Source organism: Alligator sinensis, unplaced genomic scaffold (genome assembly GCF_000455745.1).
Source record: "Alligator sinensis unplaced genomic scaffold, ASM45574v1 scaffold718_1, whole genome shotgun sequence".
In the NCBI taxonomy this organism is placed as follows: domain Eukaryota; kingdom Metazoa; phylum Chordata; order Crocodylia; family Alligatoridae; genus Alligator; species Alligator sinensis.
The window spans coordinates 413,295-429,152 of record NW_005842891.1 but is presented as its reverse complement, the minus strand read 5'-3'; the positions used below and the strand labels follow the sequence as shown (position 1 = coordinate 429,152).

General features: G+C 40.3%; 1 protein-coding gene across 5 annotated transcripts in view; it reads left to right on the top strand.

Moving 5' to 3' along the window:
- The window catches only part of SIPA1L1 (signal induced proliferation associated 1 like 1), a 402,079-nt gene that overhangs the window by 103,188 nt on the left and 283,033 nt on the right, over positions 1 to 15,858 (top strand). The gene's annotated exons all lie outside the window — the stretch shown is intronic.

The window sequence follows — 15,858 nt, the reverse complement described above, 5'->3', positions numbered from 1 at the left end:
TTAAAACTGGCATCTTATTTCCAGTCTGAATTTGTCTAGCTTCAGTTTGCAGGCATTGAAACTTGTTAAACAGCTGTTGACTAGACTGAAGAACCCTCTACCAAATATATTTTCCCAGAGATAGATGCTACTCAAATTTAACCTTTGCTTTGACAAAGTTACTTGAGTCTTTCACTATAGATACATCTTTTCACTGATTCTCTTGGTTCCTTGGTGAGATTTCTCTCATTTTTCATCATCCTCTTGATTTTCTCATTCTGCATTATGCCCTTTTCACTTAATCTTGTCTTTCACTGCCCCAAACATTACCATGCACCTAACATTTCTGAAGTTGTACTACAGCATTTTCTGGGCAGATCCTCATGTTCACCTAAGTACATCTCCTTCCCTCATCCTTCTCTGACATGGATGCATGTTCTCATTCATGACTCAGCTGAATATGTGCACACTGTCACAGTGATGCTTCTCCCCTGTGTCTCCAACACTGGAGCTGCAAGACTAGGAGGTAGTTTCACAGGGCTGAATAAGACTGGAAGGTAGGAAGCCTATACCTTCTTCTGCATGAGAGGAACCAGCATGGGATTAGCTGATATTTCCAGTGGGGATTCACAGGAGTTGAGTGGATCCTGACAAGGAGATGATGTACAAAGGTGGCTGCAGAGTGGTTCCTCCCTAGCTGTGGTCAACCTCATGATCTAGAGCAGGGCTGTTGAATTTCTAGGTGGCTGTGGGCCACACCAGAGGAGGTCACTGCCCCCACCCCTCTCCCTGGGTTGCCCCTCCCATCCATCTCTACACTGAGTCAGGTGCCCTGGCTTCACCCTTGGCTCCCATGCGTCACCACAGAGGTGCCTTAAGCCGTGAGCTGTCCTGGCACCGTGGGCTATGCTGCATCACTCTCTGTGGCAGGGGTAGGAAGTGGAAGCCAGAAGAGGGAGGAGGAGCTCAAAGACCCCACCTGCTGCTGCAGCTGGAGTGATGGTGGGAATGGTAGTTAGGATAGAGCATGGGGGTTTCAAATTAAACCCTTACAGACTACCAGTTGGACAGCCCTGATGTAGAAAACCTGCTTACTTTTACTGTGTTGCTTTCTGTACAGTGTCACAACCCAAAGTTGTGGTTTTTTTTACTTGAGTGTGCTTCGGCATCGCTAAATCATGTTCCCGCCAAATTGCAGCTCTTTTGCACGGTGGAGTGCTCTGCTGCAACAGAGACCCCGCATGCAGGAGCTTTTCCCGCCAGTTCTGTAGCTTTCTTTGCATAGTGCATTTCTTTTGCATTATAGCAATGCGCGATGCAAGGAGTCACTGCCATTTGTATTAAGATTCGCACCACATTATTGGCCGGTCTTAATGTAAGCACACATGGTGACTAGCTATTGGCTTGCTAGCCGTACAAAAGGCTTGGGTGGTTTCCGCCCAAATCGGAGAGAGAGAAAGCACGTGGAGTTCGGGAAAGGAGCGTGAAGATCTCTAAGCGCTGCTGATCCATACGAACCCAGCTTTTTCCTTAAGAGGGCAACAGAGGTTTAATTTGTCGAACCCACGGAGCTTCAACAACTCCGCGGGACTTATTTGCCGTCCCCTCAGAACCTTAACAACTCCGGGGCATATAACCTCTAGCCTCTCCCCGTTGCCAATCGCAGTCCAGACGTATCCCTATCCTAAGGACCCAATTGTCGAGCCCACGGAGTTTAACAGCTCCGGGGGACCTGGGAACTGAATAACACTCACGGAGATACAGCTGCTCCGTGGGAACGAATTCTTGAACCCCGCAGAGCCTGAATCACTCTGGGGTCAAGGAACCGAGTGTATTAGAGTCCTCCACCGAGAACTCAAGCGGAGCTGAGCCTGGAAAGCTGACCAGCCTACACCGCGACCACCTTGGGTGTAAGTAAATAATCTTTTCAATCAACCATTACGCCTCCATGACTGATTCTAGCTAGAGCGTGTCATACCGCACCGCGGTCTTTTCCAACCCCGTGTACCCGGGCTACCGGCCACAGCCTGTGTACACACAAAGACGGGTCCCCGGCTCGTCCCGGCTCGCACATGGCGACCCAGATGGGATCGGGAGTCAGCCCGCACATACAGAAGCAGTTCTTTCCTTAGCAGACAGACCCAAGGCTTCTCTTCGGCTTTCTGAAAAGCTATGTGGAGATAAAAACAATTTTTTGAGTTTTTTGCAGCCATCTTTATAGGCATCTAAAAGCCAGATTAAATATTTGGACAGTTTGGATATATTTTCTCTTTCATTAAAACTTTGAATGTTGCCTTTCAGTCAGAACTACAACTCTGGAATTGATTTGTAAATACTATACTGTAAGGGTGTGCAGATACTACCTCTCTGTAATGATATGAAAATTTGAAACATAGATTCTTGAAATCTATTGAACATCAATAGTGTGACTGCTTATCTACCTTGATAAGAAGCTGCCCATTGGACTATTTGGACTGTGCATGTAGGATGTTCTGAATTGCATCTCTTCATATGTCAAATGATTTGCAGGCCCTTTTGCATGACCAGGCCTTGAAAAGAGATTTCCCCAAACCTGCTAGCTCAGCTGAAAAATGTAGTCTGTCATGTTTCTAAAGCCGCACCCATCTCATTTAAGTTGTCATACTTTAACTTCTCTTACCTTTCCAAATAATTCCTTCTCTCCTCTCTGTAAACTACTGTAGTTTCCAGTTAGCCCTATACGCTCTTTTTCTCCCCAGTTAGCCCTATCTTATCTTTTTTCTCCCCAGTCTCAGTCAAAGATGGTGACCTCTACCTAGGATCACCTCTGGAACTGCTGATCTGTCTTTTGAGGTACTCTTATCTTGTAGTGTGAAAGACAGCATTTTAGAATTATACAGTAAAGCAGGGATTGTAGAAGTTTGGTTCTTGGTTTGAGCAATTGATGGGAAGGAAACGAATTTTCATTTTGGACTTAAAATGAAGGGACTCTTCTAGCATTCTAAATGATTTTGACAAAGCTGGAAATAATATTACTGGTCACGATAGTAAATACACTGGCAGGGAAATTTAGCAGTGCTTAATTTATAGATTACTGAATGTTTTTTCATCCTATGGAAGCTTTACTTCTGTACTTCACTTGAATAATCATTTTGCAGTAAAAGAATGTTTTGGGGAAAAATGTGTTTGTCTTTTATTTTGATTTTTTGAGTGTTTCTGCAGATATGTGAGATGCTCCTTCTTGAGAGTCACTCTGTTTAATGTAGTGGTTGTGGACAGGCATCTATTTAACTCCATTTGGGATTTAGCACACTATAGAGTTCATAGCTCCTGTGTGAATCCTTACTTTTCCCAGTACTGCTTTGTTAGTGCAGTTCAGCTATTACAGGAACATCTTTGCTGTTTCAAACCACTCCTGAGCAGACTGGCAAATGCCACACACTGGATTTCAGTTTTGTGATATAGGTGTAGCTTTACTGTGGTCTTATATGTGCTCATATATTCATGTTCATTTGTGGTAATAAAACTCCTGAAGTGAAAGACTGTTGTATACAACTGCCTGTGGCACAGGCTGGCTTTGAGGAGCTGATATGTAAGGAGGTCCTTACAGACCTTTGGGTCTTGAAGAGTTGAAGGTCCTTCAGATTTGCTTTTGCCTGCTTTCAGTGTTTCAGAGCAAGCCAGATTTTCAGAATGGATCTGACAGCCCAGTGATCTATCTAGCAGTCTTTGGCTCCTCGCAAGGCTCATGTGATAGATAACCATCTGATTCCAGACTCTAACAATACCATAGTCAAGGAGGTGCCAGCGCTTAGAGCAAGGGTTGTCTTGTACTTGTCACTCTGTCTGAAGATGGTGTTTATGATGACAAGACTGTACACTTGCTCAGGAGAGCATTAGTACATTAGTCAGAATGTTGTCAAGGTTGAAATAGAACTGTTTTTTGACAGCATTGTCAGCATTTTTGTGTTGGGGCATATGCACTGATGATGGTGGTGTACTAGTTGTTGCTGAGCTTAAGACAGAAGGTCATAAGATGTTCATTAGTGCCCATAGGGAGCTCTGTATATTGACCAATGAGCTGACTTTTGGTGGGGAGATCTCAGCCTTGGTAGCAGCTGCTGAGTTGCACCCCTGTCTCAACTCAGGTGCAAGATGCCCATCAGGCTACTGCCACCTACATGCAGATTTGTGACTGGAGGCTGCTGGATTCATTCGTCCTGTGTCTGTCACTGCCATTGCTTCAGAGATTTTGGAGTTTGGTACAGAAGAACATGTTGTTTCTTGTGGTAGAAGCCTGCATGTGACTAATGTGAGGAAGCTGGTGTGTCGAAACAGCAGCCATCTTACCTTGACATGGTAGAGATCTGGGCCCTGTAGCAAGGGAGAACACTAGATGACAGAAGACCTCTATCTTGCTGCAGCCTTCTTCTGTCTTTACAGCAGTTGTGATCATGACATCTTTTCTCTGATCCACTGTTGAGGACTTGAGGCTGGACCATGGTTTGTCTGGAACCTCCCCATAGGCCTGTTCACCATGGGTGACCCTGCTGCGAGTGTGAGATTCTGAGTGACAGCATTGAGGCTCATTGGGACACACAAGCCTCTCCACCATGACAAGGTTTCAGTCCACAGAGAGGCAAGTCTTGTGACTGTGATATTGTTTCCTGTCCTACTTGCAGGTGAAATTAAATGGTGTCTAATTTCTATGCTGTATTAAAAACCTATACTGTTTATTAATGCAGAATGAATTATTGCTTCATAATAAACAGTGGAAAAGAAAGGAACTTCATTAGATTTTATTCCTTGAAGCTGACGTGAAGTGGGGAATTGTGCCTGGAATTCTAATTACAATAGAATACCATTATTAATTTTGTCCTGTTTATAGTGCCATTGAGAAAAAGAAAGGTCTGTGAAATAACAGTGAGCTTTTTATGTAAGTACTGAATACTTTCCAAGCTTTGTAATAAAATGTGTTAAGATCTGCCTTCTGAGCTGAAAGATTTGGAGGTGCTAACTGTTTTTTAAAATACAAGAAGAACATTTTAAGCTTTAAACTTTAGTTCTCTTTTACCCTCCCCTATCCACCAAACATGCAGATGTTTAAAAAAAAGTGGTAATTTAAACCCAGGAGAAGAGTACTTTTATTAATGGCAAATGTGCATCTGGATGATTTCCTAGGCAATGTGGTTGTCTGGGATTTTGTTCAGCAAGAACGTATTACTTTAAGTGGGACAAAACATGAAAATGTTTTGCAATTCCGGGAGCTGAAGCTATGAAGGATGTTCATCTTTGGAAAAACTGTGCATCTATTTAAAGTATAGGGAGTATAGATCTCTTGCATGACAGAAAAAGTTCAGAGAATAAATTTGTTAGTATCTATCCCCTTAGCTCATGCTGTGCAGCCCTCCCTACTGTTTTCCTAACTCTGCTATATAGTTAGCATTGGAACAAGTTGTGTTTGTCTTTCATATTGTAGCCTCACCTGTCATAGAATCATAGAAATAAAGGGCTGGAAGGGACCTCAAAAGATCATAGAACCCAATCCCCCACCCTTCTGGCTGGTAAGTCTGTTGTGGGGGAATGAGAGAGGGGAGGGAAGGGGCAGATTGAGGCCCCCGCAATGAAGGAGGGATAGGGGCTGGAGCTGGGGCTGGGGCAGGTGCTGCCTACCTGGGTTGGGGCATTGGACAAAGCTGCAAGTGGCTCTTCTGGGGGGTGCAGGGAGTGGAGATGGCTCCCACTGCTATGTGCACCCCAGGAGGGCATGTGCCTCCGGATCTGAGCATGGGGCATGAGTGGGTTACTGCTGCGGGCTGGAGCCAGGGCTGTACTGAGCTTTTCCTGGGGGGAGTGGGGGGGCTTGGATTGGGCTGCACTCAGGGTGGGCAGTGGCAGCCCTGGGAGGAGGGACTACAGGGGGGGAGCTACAGCCACCCCAAAATTCACCATATCCCCACCCTTACATCCACTGCTCGTCCTGGGCACAGCCCGGCTCAGCCCCTGTCCCTTCCTCTCCCCCCCCTCCCCCCCGCCAGGACAAGCCTGGCGCTGCCCCTGGCCCCAGCCTGCCCTTGCCTTGCACACAGATCTAGGGGGCATGTGCCCCCAGTGCCCTCTCGGGGTGCATGTATTGGCGGAAGCTGCCCCCACCCCTCCCTGCACCCTACCCCCGGACAAGCCATGGCTCCATCCCGTGCCCTGCCCCACCCCAGCTGGGCAGCCTCTGCCCCAGTTGTAGCCCAATTCCTTCCCTCAACACAGGGTCTCGTTCTGCGCTCCCCTTGTCCCTTCCCCCACAACAGACTTACCGGCCAGATGCTGTTCTCCAAGCTGCTGGGCCACATATTGGCAACTGGATTGGTATCAGCTGATTTGGCTTATGAAAAATCAGCCATTGGTATCAGCCCAAAAAATCTCTATGTTTTGGGCCCCTGTCTATGTTTGTTACCACATTCAACCACATTTATCTTAGACCAGTTTCAGCCATTTTGAAACTGGTTTATGTGCACTGAACTTCTGTTCTGTTACAGGTTTAAACCAGTTTCTGATCATTTAAACCAGTTTATGTGTAACTTCTGTCTCTAGCCTAGTAGTTTAACATCCTTTTCACTTACTATTGTAATAGAAAGTATTTTGTTATTTCTTTGAGTGTCTTATGCCTTTTTTTTTTTAACCTAGGCTGTTTTGAAAATGTTTACCCTGTTTTGAATTTTTACAAGTCATGAATCTCATCCTCATCTTTATTCATAGACTGATGATAAAGATGGCTTTTTCAACTCCCAATTGTTTTCTTAGCTTTGAATGAACCAGTCCAAATGAAGAAAATATTTTGTCTGCACCTACAGAAGAGGCTACTGCTGGCAGTAGCTGGTTTAGCACTTCAACTGCGTCTGGTCCCAGGTGCTTTGCTATTGCCTTCCCTCAGTTCAGTGGTGTGACATTTTTTAAAAACATCCTCAGCAAACATGTATTTCTTGAATGGTTCATCTCCAGCCCTTAAATTTTTTTATGGTTGACACATTTGAGTGATTCGTAGATGTCCATGTTGTAGCAGCATTTTCCTCTTCCGCAGTTTGGTGTCTACCCTGGCACCTTGTGTTAAGAACACTGGCAAGAAAATGAGATGGAATAAATGCTTAATCCATCCTCTTTACTGCTTGTAATTTAACTTTGCTGTTGAGTATTTGTTCATTGAATGTTTCTTGAATTTCTTTCCAAATTTTGGCAGCATCCACAATACAGCAGCAGTTTTTTGTAGTTTGTCCAAGGCTATGGAAATAGGTTTCAGTGTAGTCAGCATATCTTCTACATTTCTTTTTAATCCAATGTTCTCTACTACAGGTGTGATACTCGCATCAATTTTGTCACAATTTTCTTCACAGATGGTCATCAGGATAGGCCAGTTTATTAATAAATAGCTCAAAGCAGTCAGCTACTGAATTCCATCATACATCTTGGGGGAAGATGAAAGGGAGAATGTGTTGCATAAATGAACTGAGCAATCTTTTCTTCTATGTTGTCTTGCTGGACCTGATTATGAACTCTTCTGTAGTTTTACTTAATAATAAATGTCTCTCTTTGAATACAGTTAACTCATTGTCTGAGGTATATTTAGTTGCAGTACTGCTAGTATTACCAGTAGATGATTCTGAAGTTGCAGACATTGCCAGTAATGGATGTTTATAGCTTCTTACAGCTGGACCTTGAAACAAAAAGGTTGGGTTAAAAAGTCACTTAAATTGAGTATTACTCAGTGCATTACTTATAGAGGGAAGGGCAGGGGAATTGTAAGTGAAAGACCCTTCGCAAAGCAAATTTTTTTAACTGGAGTTTTAAGTGATATAATTTTTCCAAACCCAGTTCTATAGGGAAAATATTCAAAAAATCATAAAGGTTATCTCGTTCTATCTTAAACTCTTTTCTTTATAGATATAAAACAGCTTGAAAAAAATTACATTTAATGCACATCCATTAGATTTTGAACATAGACATTTTGAAATACATAAGTAATTCACCCAAAATAACTATTATTGTCAGAGATTTATCACTTACTATCATTACAATATATGGTAGGCAATGCATAAGAATGGTTCAAAAATAGCATATTTATAAACCAATTGATCCAGATGGCTTACACATGTATACATCACTATCTTCAAGTTCATTGCCTTCTGAGAAGCATTTTTCATAAAGTTGTTTCAACCAGGCTACACACGTCTAGCATCTCTTTGTTGCCCTGTTTATATTTGGCACTAGTTCCTCTTTTTTCCAGGGATTCAGGAATTTCTTGAAAATATTCCCAAATAGGGCCTTTTTTTGCTACCTGCACTCATGACAGTTTTTTTCTCCAGTTTCTAGGTGTTGAAATTGAGACTAATCTACACTTCATAGGATGTTGTTCCTTTCCCTGCACAAGGGTGGGTTTTATTTAACTCAAAAAGATTTAAATCATAATTTAAATCTCAGTTTAAATCACTGATCAGGAAGCCTTGATTTAATCATTGTTTTCTACAAACAGTGCATCCTGTTTGTTTGATATCCTTTATTCACTTAACTTCTTGAAATGTTGCACTTTTAGAGAAAGATAAGGGCTTGACTCTGTGTACATAAACTTGCAGAGACGAGGGTGATAGGTAGGTAATCAGGTCTGTTATCTCTCATCTCCATATACTGCTGTTAACAAGGATGTATCCCTAGAGACGCACATCCACATTTTGATAACTAAAACTAAGCATCACACAGATGGTCAATGGGATCTTCTAGATTAGTCACGGAGTCCCATTGGGTAGAGTGGTTTTCTTTAATCTTTTCTAATCTATAGAGGAGCCTCTGGAAACCCCATAAGATTCGGCCCCTAATATAGTCCATGGCCTGTTGTGACGTATTTATAAAACTTTTCTAAAAAGGTTACATGAATATATTGTCTCAAATCATATGTAATTAGAAATTGTAATCCCTATTCCATGATGATATATTTAAGCTTTAACATATCTTAAATTAAAGCTATCTTTATATAGGTTTATTGTTTTAAAAAAAGCATCTTAAAAAATCACTGATTTTTATCCACCCTTTCCTGCACTGTCTTGGGCCCAGTGTTGGTCCTTTCTGTTGCACATATTGCTCCTTACTCTCCTCCATATCCCTCCTCCACACAAGAAATTAACAAGACTACTTTTCCATGTGACATACATCACCACAAACTTTATCCTCCCCTTGCCACCTCCCCCCCCCCCCCCCCCCCCAATCCAAAACCCTCACTCCTAACAATCAATGACATCTGCTTTTGTAACCCCCTGGTCTCGTGCTGTAGTATTTTAGTTTAGAGACATGGATAGAGCACTTGAAATTAGTATTTGCTTCTGTGTACACATACAAAGGGACTAAGAAAGGCCATTTAACTGAAGCACCCAGATGCAAGGGGTTGGTAGTTACTGAGCAGATGGTTGTTTTTCCATGAGCTGGAGAATAAGCCTCCATTACGGGTGCAGAATTATAAAATTTTGTAATTGGTGAGCTCAGATAAAGAGAATAAAGCAAGAGTTTGATACCATCTACGTGGGCTCAGTGGATAATCCTGATCAAGGAATACACATGAAAGTGCCTGCTGGAGTTGGAGGTTAGGTTCCAACTAGGGATGGAAATACCAATTATAAAATTATTTCTTTATCCTGTTGTAATTACAGTGGTTAAACAATTAATTGGTATGGCAATCCCCGGATTGGCCCACGTGGAGCTGATCAGGTTTGACCTGTGAGTCTCTTCCAGCTCCCCAAGGTGCGTTGGGGACTCAGCAGAGCTGGGCGTCATGACAAACTGGGCAAGCAGTTGGTTCCTCTCTGAGCCTTGGTCTGGGAGTGGGCAGCGTGCGCTGAGGTGCTGAGCTGCAAGCCCAGGGGAGCTGCTCCATGTCCATTTACCTCCACTGTGCCCCTGCTAGGCTCTGCAGCAGCTTAAACAACAGAAGGTGCCACATCTGGCTGGGCACAGGGATGGGGGCGGGTGTAGCAGCGCTGGGTTCTGTTGTGGCAGAGGGTGCAGAGCCCAGGGCTGGCACCTGCCTTGCCCCAGAGAACGGGCTGTGCCCAACTGCCTGAAGCAGTGTGGGGATCTGGGGGCCAGAGTGGCCCTTCCAGGCAGGCAGGGAAGCCCAGGAAGCTGCGGGTGGCAGCAGCCAGCAAGGGGCTGTAGCCACCATCATGCCGTTTCCCAGGGCCAGCTGCAGCAGGAAGGCAGCAGTGGTGCAGGGTGGTGGGTGGTGATGCTTTGTCCCCACCCGTCTCCTCCCCCCGTCATTCTTGACGGGCAGTTGGCTAATACATTAAATAATGTGTGTATTTTGAACTTCTGACCTCAAAAGTTAAATGTTTCTCATCATTCTTATACAGAAGAAAATCAGCCTTTAAGTGCAGAGTTTTTAGTAGAGGCTCATTGACTGAATATATTATTTTATTTAAATTATTTCAATAGATTCTACTACATTTATACCTTAGCCTATGCTGTATTAAATTCATTTTTTTAAAAGGAAAGCATATTTATTATTTAAATGAAAAAAATTAAAAAATCTGATTTACATTTTTTAATTCTGAGTTATTGATTTATTTTAAAAAAATAGTTGATTTGTATCTGTCCTGGAACATAACTATTAATTAAATAATTAAATATTAATAATTTCTGCATCATTATTCACACCTTCACTGTCCATATCTACTAATGGACTGATAGCATTGCTAGGGTTTCTTGTTCCAGATACAGTTAAAAAAAACATTATTGTTTCTAACTGTAGTGGCAATAGGTATTTCTTTATCACCTATCTTAATTTAATAAGTGCTAATATCTAGTAATTGGTATCAAATTCCTTTTTTTGTTTTGTGTTACTGATTTTGCTTCTTTTCTGCCAAGGATATGTGTTCTTCCAGGGAAACCATTTTTCATTAATGGCTATGTGGGGCAATCTAGTAAGGCTTTCTTAACTGCAATATATAATATGTGAAAGCTGTATATATATAATATATGATCCACCCCCCCACACCCCAGACCCATTTCCCTGTATAAATATAATATAAAAATATTATTAGTCTCATCAATATTCAGTTTGCACATGATATATATTATTAGATAGTAATTGCTTCTACTTGTGCAGTGACTGACATCCAGCGATCTAATCATCTTCATTTATCAGAATAAAGTCTAATACATTTTTCTTCATACTTTTTTCCTTGATATTTCTTGTTAAAAATATAATAGATTCAAGAAAATTTTATGCATGACAGTATGACACCTCCACTATGTAGGTTTCCATATTTGATTGAAATGCCAGTGAAAGTGATTTTTTTTTCTTTCTGCACATTGTAGATAGGTAGATGCTTACAAGTTTGTTTACCTCATTGGCCAGTTTGACTTCCCTGGTTTGTTACAGAGCTGAGAAACCTCTTAATCTTTTAAAAGACTGATCTGTGAGTATTCCAGGTCTTGCATTTCTGAATTGCATGCCTCACACACTTTCCATTCTATTTTTCTTGAATAGGATGTATCCACAGATTTTGATTTTCATTTGACTTCTATACCTTGTTTCAGTAATATCTGTTATGCCATTTCTTTCTATAAAGGAATATTTCTAATTCTTTGTTTTTATTACCTAGGCTTCTGGGTTTTGTTACATGCACCCCAAAAATGTGCCCCGTGTCACCTTAACCATTTACATTTGTAATATATCTGTTACGTCTATATTCTCTTATTCTACTATATCTGAGGAAGAGTAATTTTAGATTCTTTAATATTTGTATTAGGGTGTGAAAAGTAATTAGATTTTGTATATATTTAAAAACACAGCATGTGACTTTTCTTCAACATTTCACCCACTTTGCCTAATCTTTACCGTAAAAACCCGAACCATTGAATGTAAATCCTTAACTATATTTATAAGTGTGGCAAAATTACAATACATCCTTATTTATATACTAGAAAGGAAGGTAATGTGGAAAAGGCAATGTTCACTTAACTTTTATTTTGAAGTGAAACGTAAGTGAAGTGAGTTTAATCTAAGCATGCTAAGGTTTTCTATTGAGAATACTGATAATTTAAAGATTTTTTATCCACTGTTAATAGCCTCTTTGAAGTTTGAATTTAAAAGATTTTTCAATATTTTTTTCCTCTAAGACATATGAATACTTTCTATGTTATAAAAATGCTTACAAGGGCTGAGTAACTAACATTGATTTGCCTTTAAAAAAGAAAGGCATTTGCTTTTTGGAAGAAATGGTAATACCACACAGTTTGCAAACTGATGTATGAAGTAAAATAGGTCAAATTAAATTCCTTGAAATTTTTCCCCTGCTAATAAAAACCTTACACAGAAATTATATTTCCACCTCAGATTTATAGATTAAATCCTAACCTCCTTGAAGTTAGTGAAAAAAACTACAATTGATTTCAGCAGGTCAAGAATTTCAGCTTGTATGTGATAGTCATTGCAACCCAAACAGGAAAGCATAGTGGTTGTGCAGATGGTATACATCTCTTGCTAATATATTGAGTAAGTTTACCAGCTTTGTTTTACTATTCCCTACTTGGAATCCAATACTGTTACATTTCAGGAGGTAATTCGTCACCAGTATTTTCAGGCCTTGTAGCTAAGGACATGTGCTTGTAGGATGGTCAATTGGGAGTAAATTTTGTTGAGTGATGCTTATAGCTATATTTTTTCACTGTTTCAGAGGGTGTTTTTTAAGGATTCTCTACATAGGGAGAAATATTGCATAAAGGCTAAAGCAGAGGACCGAGAGCCAGGAGTGTTAAATTCCATTGCTGACTATAACTTCAGGCAAGTCACTTAGCTTCTTTCCATCTCTCTGTAGTTGTATAATAAAGTTCCTACCTTATAAAGATGTTTTAAAAGTTCTTTGAAATGCACAGCTAGAAAGAGTCATAGGTGAATTTAAGAATCTGTGCATTATAGGATTTAAGAGTCTTATGCTTCACTCTTGTTCATTCTTCAGACATATTTAATAGGTGCAGATGGCAAGGTAGGTGCCTGGGCTTCTCTAGATTCTTTTGCTCCCTTTAGATCTACTGATGATTAGCCCCGTTTTCCTCAGTGCTCTTTTTGGGGTTGTTCCAAGAAGCTGGGGTAGGAGTTGGGCGGAGGTGGGAGAGAACCTGTAAAAGCACAGCACCTAAAGATGTCCACCTTGAGATGAACAGGCTAAAAGAGGGGGCTGCTAGACTTGTGATATTTAAATATATAGCAAAAGGACTATATATACTTGCTGTGCCATCAGCGCTCTTTCTTGACTTGGCTGTAAATAACACATCAGTAGCAGATACAAATACAAACGTAACGTATATGCATGGGCAAATCATGCTCCCTAGTTAATCACTAATGGAAAGGAGAAAGTCTAAACATCAGATCCTGTTTTATCAGGGAAGCAGCTCACATATGGGGGAATGAAGCCTAAGAATTGTACTCCTTATAAATACCCTTTTTAGTAAATTATTTCTGTGTGTATGTCTTCAACTTAATTCTTTAAAGTATTTATAGTTTTTTTTTAAATGCATCTATCAGGCTTCATTGTGATACTGTTCATCTTTCACCTTCAATACAATATTCCTGTGTGCTTCTGGATATTATTCTCATTTCACCTTTCTGGATTGGTATGCCATTTAGCAATATGTGGGTGTAATGTAGTGTTGACTCCTTTTATCCAGTTTTTAAGAAACACTGTCTAATCTGATAGCTATATTACTAGACCTATATATATTTTTTTTTTCAACTCACAGGATTTTCTTTTTTTAAACAACAAATTGATTGATATCAGGAACAGTGACACACACAAGTAGTCCTTCAATAACAAATGGATATGTGAGCAAAATAGAGGAAAAACTTTTGTGCCAGGGGTAGTTTTAATTTCAAACTTCCAAAGGGTGATTTACAAACAGTACCTAAATTATTAAATGCCATGGTCATACTTAATTTGTATTTTTTAATTCAGCAGTATTGGATGTGGTCCAATTCCAGCAGATGTGTGTGAGGCTTCTTTTCTCATTGCAGCATACTGTACACGTTTTCTGAAATTCATATTGTTATCTTGTCTCATTATTTTGGAAGATTTTTTTTTTTTTACCCATCATCCATTTTTTACTTTGTAGAGCAGGTACATTGTTAGCTAATGTAGTGTTCTGTCTTGGATTTAGTGATATGGATTGGATTTTATCATATGTAAATTATAACTTCTTTTTGTTAATAGCCCCCCCTTCCTTCCCCCCCCATTTACACAGGTTTTATCTAAAAATGTAGTTTGTTCAACTTGGTTGTCAAATTTCCAAGACAGAGCTTCTCATAGTGGGAAGAGGAGTTCAGATATAGGAAAAAGAGTGAAGTTCAAAATGGGGTTTATTGCTGTATAAAAGTTACAAAAATGTAAGATCACATACATATTTGATAGAGAATAGTTATTAATATCTAAGTGGCTGAATTCTTGGAATAGAATTTGAAAAATAGTGCTGTGAAATGATTAAGAACATTGCATTCTTTCCATGGTCTCATAAATTAATTTTATCCATGTGTGAACGGTCACATTCCTGTGGTTTACAATACTCTTCCAGAATACTGTGCCTGTAGATAGATTGTATTTGCAGGCCTGAGACTAAACTCATGTTGGACCTAGAATTAAAATACCAGAAAAAGACAAGAAAAATATTCCTCAGATATTTGTAAGATGTCTCTCCCTTCATTTGATATGCATTTTATTAAAGGAATTGTTAATATCCAGGGTCTTTATAGACACAAATTGCTTGGAATGTATTTTGTCTGCTAATAATTTGATCTTGATATATGGTATGTTAAAAAATCTATTGTACAAGTATTAGGTTCTAGAACTTTGCCTAGGAAAATCATTTATGCATAGAGAAAGCTGGCACATAGAAAGGTTCAGCACTGTAAAAGATTTTTTCCAGAAGTACCGGTAAAGGAAACACCTGCAGTGCTTAGAGTTTTGGCTACTTCATATGTGTTAGTGCTTAGTAGTTCCTGGAGCATGGCAGTTTGTGCCAATATGTTGAAGGTTGCTCTGTCTCTATGGAGAATTTTATAATATTTACATCTTTAGTAGAAGGAAATATGGCTGGAGGGAGTGGGAGGGAGATCTTTGTAAAACTAAGCAAAAGTAACTTAGATTTACTTCTTGAAATGGTTGGAAGAAAGTCTTAGTCTTTGGGTACACAGTTCTTAACCTTTCAGTGGTGGTGGATTCTCAGAATATCCCTGTAATTGATACACAATGCATTGGCCCCTTACAGAATATTCCACTGGAGCTGTATCACTATTATGAAGCCGAGAAGTAAAAAAATTGTGGCTGGCGTGCATTAAAAAGAAGATGAATTTTGAAAATCTCTTGTGTTAAAGGACTAGGTGCAGCATACAAAATAGACTAATGTTCCTCTATTTTCTTTTGAGGTTTGTCTCCTCCACAATTGAGATTTTAGGTATCTTTCTAGCCAAAAAAAACCAAACCCACTGGAAAATTCACTTGAAACTTAAAAGACTAAACAGAGACAGAAATGCCAGAAAGCTTGCCAGATAGACTTGAAAAAGTAATAAAAATTATACAAATATCTGTTACTATGGAATCAGTAGTTCCTTTCTAGCCAAAGTGATTAATTTCAAGTTGAGCAAAGAAATTTGAAACTGGAATAGGAGAAAGAAAAAGATTTCATAGACATTTGGGCTGGAAGGGACCCCGGAGGATCATCGAGTCCAGCCCCCTGCCCCAGGGGCAGGAAGTCAGCAGGGATCATAGGATCCCAGCAAGATAAACACCCAAATGTGTCTTGAAGGCGTTCAAAGTGGGTGCTTGAACCGCCTCCGGCGGCAGGCCATTCCAAACCTTGGGGGTTCGAACC